The sequence below is a fragment of the Maniola hyperantus genome, chromosome 9, assembly GCF_902806685.2.
Source record: "Maniola hyperantus chromosome 9, iAphHyp1.2, whole genome shotgun sequence".
NCBI classification, from domain to species: domain Eukaryota; kingdom Metazoa; phylum Arthropoda; class Insecta; order Lepidoptera; family Nymphalidae; genus Maniola; species Maniola hyperantus.
The window spans coordinates 1254731-1259990 of NC_048544.1; positions in this window are offsets into that span (position 1 = coordinate 1254731).

Here is a 5260-nt window from a genome sequence, read left to right on the forward strand (position 1 = left end):
GCCCATCATAATATGAAAAGATTTTTATACGAGAACTGACAATTATTTTCTTCGTCAAACATTATTGCAACGAGGAAGCTTCCAGCACGTTTTGTATGAACTTTGCCTTTGTACTTTTCATAGATGTCTATGAATACATATTTTCGCAAAGGTTGCCATGAAATACGAAAAAATACTGTCTAGTGTCTATGCCTTTTAAAGCTAGCGCGCACTGCGGTAAATTCCGTATGGTTTTTTCTCGCAAAATCTGTGAAATATAGAACTACATATAAGAGCGCGCACAATGGAATAAATTCTGCACTGGATTAAAATTGTGTAGATTGCTTTGCTGAGTTTGTTGTGGGCTCTTCTCAGACCTTTGGCGTGTTTAGAACCCTCGTAGATTTAGTTTTAAGGTGACGCAGTACGCTCGACCTAACCTGTTTGCTCACTTGACATTGTATGAGAAAGGTGAGAGGCACGATGATTTTCACTGAAATCAAGGGTTTAGGAAAAGTATTATTTGAGAAAAAAAATACTAAAAGTATGTTTGCAAAATAAAGATTGTTCAACTAATGTAGTAAGTAATTACCCTCCTACGTTTGTAAAGAAAGCACCGAACTGAGCCCACTTAAGTTTGCGTAATATTTATTATCACCACTATCTCACAAATCCAACATCTGACTATCAAAAAGAGTAATTTATTACGTATTTTGAATAAATCATTTGACTTTGACTTTGCTACAGATTTGATGCGGTGCGTTTCCGCAGGGAATTTGTCCATCTATTAATTTTATTCTACATAGTTACGAACTGTGCAAACCAAGTTACATCAAACGCAGCTAATCTCCGTTACTAATTTCTAAACAGGAGTGTGACGAAATGGACAAAAGATGGCGTCACGTGCTCTCCCGCGCAAATCTGTGTCAAATGACAACCGCACTCGCCCATAAATAATTTTATTTCTTTTTTTATTGTTATTAATCTGTGGATGGGTCTAATTTTAAATTGACGAGCATCTAAGCGAGCATTAATTTGATTCTGATTTAGAAAAATAAAATTTACCTACCTGTCCTATGTTCTGTACAATGGTAGGTATAATAATTATTATGCTGGTATACTAATTATACTAAATCCCGCAAATTGCTATTGAGCTGGAACCATGTCTCATTAACATTGAAATGACGTCATTTTGACGTCAGCCGAATTAAAAATATACCTACCATCCGCTCGAAACTTCAGTCTAGTGCTGACGTCACTAAAATGGCGGCCACGCGCATTAGTAATTTACGGGACTTATAGCTGAAATGACTATTGTAGGTACGTAGTGAATTTATTGATGATGTTCTACGAAACTCTTTGATTTCTGGGATAGAAGTCGTTCCCCAGGAAGCTACTTCTGTACCAAATTTCGCTAACAGACAGAAGCACACTTTAGCATTTATAGTATTACTAGCGACCCGCCCCGGCTTCGCATGGGTGCAGTGTAGATACTAATGTGGTGTCAGTGAGATTTCAATTTTCCAAGAGATCTCTAATTTTTTAAGACTTAAACTACACCTATAAACCATCCTCTTGAATCACTCTACGTATTGGTGAAAACCGCATTAAAATCCGTTGCGTAGTTTAAAAGATCTACGCGTTCATACATACAGACAGCGGGAAGCCACTTTATTTTATACTTTATTTTAACAATTTTTGTATGTATGTTTATGTTAATTTGTACTCGTAGTTTAATTAGTGTAATTGGCTTTATGGCCGTTCTAATTAAATAATAAATAAATAAATAATAATAATAATAATGTAAAGATAAAGCAAGCCTCAATAGCTCAACGGTTGAAGGAGCGGACTGAAATTCGAAAGGTCGTCTGTCCAAACCCCGCTCTTTTTTTATTTTTATTCAGATACAAGTTGGCCACTGACTGCAAGCTGGTGTTAAGTGATGACGCAGTCTAAGACGGAAGCGGGCTAACCTGGAAGGGGTATGGGATATGGCAGTTTTTATTAAACCCATCCCCCTTTGGCTTCTACAGCGTCGCACCGGAACGTTACACGGCTTTGCCAGTAGGGTGGTAACTAGCCACGGCCGAAGCCTCTCACCAGACCATCCTATTGGACTATTGTCGGAGATACTCCTAGCACAAGCTTTAACGCTGTTGGAGAGGAAAGGAAAAAAAAAAAATATTCACGATCAAACTATTGCGAGCCACTACTGAGCACGCGTCTCTTCTCAGAATGAGAAGGGCTTAACCATAGTGTGCCACGCTGGCCCTCACACGCTGACTTCACACATCTTTGAGAACATTATGGATAACTCTCAGGCATGCAGGTTTCCTCACGATTTTTTCGTTCACCGCAAGTGAAATTAATTGCTTAAAAAGAGAAGTGACATAATTTTGCCAGTGACACTCAATCAAGACGAATATATCTCGTACCTACCATTAATTAAAATCGGTTGAGTCGTTGAATAGTTACGAGCGGACATAGGAACAGACATGCATACAAGTCAAACACATAACCCTCCTCTGGGCTTCGCCGCAGTCGGATAATGAAAAGCTCTGTTATGACAGCACCCCTTCCCGCAACTGTCCGTGTCGAATGGCAGTAATTGCATCAATAGCGGCGCAGCATTCTGCTGGGGTGGATGAATAACAGTTTGGACTGTGTTATGACCCAGTTAGGATAGGGTTGTTTTCAATAGCTTTTTAATCTGTGTTAAAATGATAACGGACTTAAATATTAATCGATAACGTCGAAGCAGATATAATGGTAAAAAATACAGGTACGTATAAGAACCGCAAATTGCTAATGCGCGTGGCCGCCATTTCAGTGACGTCAGCAATAGACTGAAGTTGCGAGCTAATGGTATACCTATTTTTATTTCGGCTGACGTCAAAATGACGTCATTTCTGTTTTACAAATACTTACATTTATATGTATATACCAAAAGTATCAAAGAAAAAGGAATGAAATAAAAAAATAGAAATAGAAAGATTTTAAGTGAAATATACTTTTTAACATTTTTTTTTAAATAAATTTAAATCAAAGGTAAAATTATTCTATACTGATATTTTTTAAAGGATGTTTAGTAAGTAATTGAACTTTTTTTGAACATAAGTTGATACCAAACTTCCTCGTCATAATAAGTAGGTTAAGAAACCTATAGTAAATAATAAGTTTATTCGTTATAGCCAGCCGACTAAATGACTACGTAAATAAGTCTATAAAATTCATACAAAAATCCAAAATGAAAGCTCTATCGTCGTCCATTATTCTCCTTCAAATACAGCAAAATATATTCATATTCTAAACCTTAAAACCTTTTTTGTTACAACCTTTTTTGAGACCTCCACAGTCCAAAATCCACCTTATTTTATTCTAGTGGAAGTTTAAATTCAATCGTAGTTTTTATGGCAGTTACGCTCTTTAGTTTCGGGTGAAGAAACCAATAACAAGCAAGGGGTGTGGCTAATTTCAAAATCCGAACGCTTTTCTCTTCACGCTTTTCCTTTTAATTTTCAGACAGTCTTCGATGGACCGTCGAAGCGGTTCAATGGATTGATGGATGTTTGTAACTCAATTTATTTACTCTTAATCATTGTAGGTACATGAGGTGTGAAAAGAAATTATAGTATTAAGTTTTTATAACTGTGCCTAATTACTGCTTTAAGTAATGAATAGTTTCTAAATACTTAAACGGTTGTGTCATACAGACAGACGAAGAATTGAAAAGACGAGCAGGAGGGCATTAATGAGACATGACTAAACTATAAGGCTGCCTTGTTGCACTACTGGACCCTAAAAATAAACGAGTTTATAATTTTTTTACTAATATTATAAACAAGAAAGGTTTGTTTTGTTTGTCTCTTTAAACTCTAAAACTACTGAACCGATTTTATTAATTCTTTTACCGTTATAAAAATACTTTATCTATAACCAACATAGGTTATAATATATTATGTATAAATAACTGTAGGTATATCAAATTTCACATAAGCGAAACAGGGCATCAGCCAGATCGCTTACGAAACTTGCTACGTCTAGTTACGAGCGCTACGGGAAAACGTAGAACCGTCACCGTAGCCGTAGTCCGTAGCGATACTACGAACATAGTTTATATTATATTTATAAGCGTAAAATTGTGATAATAATTAAGAGTTTCATATTAATTAATTTAATTAATTAAGTTAATTGTTTATTTATTACATATTCTAGGTAAACGCGTCCCATCTTAGGCCACATTATCACTTTCTATCAGTTGTGATTGTGGTCAAGTGTTTGCCTATAATGAATAAAAATAAATAAATAGATAAAACTTTGGCTGTGTGCATAAATACTTTTTTTTTGGTAAAAAATATGGCAACATTCATTATTGTACAGTGATAAGTTTATATTATACTAGCTTATGCCCATGGCTTCATCCGCGTGGACTTTACAAATTTTGAACCCCTATTTTACCCCCTTAGGGGCTGAATTTTCAAAAATCCTTTCTTAGCGGATCTCTATGCCATAGCTGTATAAGTATATGCATACCAAATTTCAGCCCGATCCGTCCAGTAGTTTGAGCTGTGCTTTGATAGATCAGTCAGTCAGTCAGTCACCTTTTCGTTTATATATTTAAATGTATTACTCTAGTTTCACACATTATTTTTTATCTGAAAATGCAGATCAAACTAAGTACCTACGTTAATATTCAAAAAACGTTTTCCAAAAAGTTCATATTTAGTGCCTGCCTAGTACCTATAAAAATCTGCGTCTTTATTGGAAAATGCCCGAAGGGCTACGTAAAATGAAATACATAAATCATAATATCTTCCATACTTAAATTGAAGATGTTCAAAGCAAATCTTTATAAAATGGATGCCAGCAAAGTCCAAACTTACACCCTTTCGCTATTAACCTATGAATAAAATCCACATATTATAAACAGCGATGCATACGAGCCTTACAAACATAAAAATAGCTTCAAAAATACAAAAATGTTTCTTATTCTAAATGAAATAGTGGTTAAATTCGACTGCACCGGAGCGCAAAACGAAAATTGCACGCGAAACCAAGTGACCACTGCAAAAGACCTAAGACATTACAAGCAATCTCGCTTGTACAGTAAATTCTATTGTTCAGTACGAGGGGTGGTAAAGGTCAACTTATATTGGACACGCCAACAAAAGCAACGGTAGAAAACCACCCCTATGCCCGCCCCTTTTAAGAACCACTCCCAGTACACTAGTCGAAAACCAGACGCGAAAGGGACCGCATGTCTTGCACCCGCTTACACCCT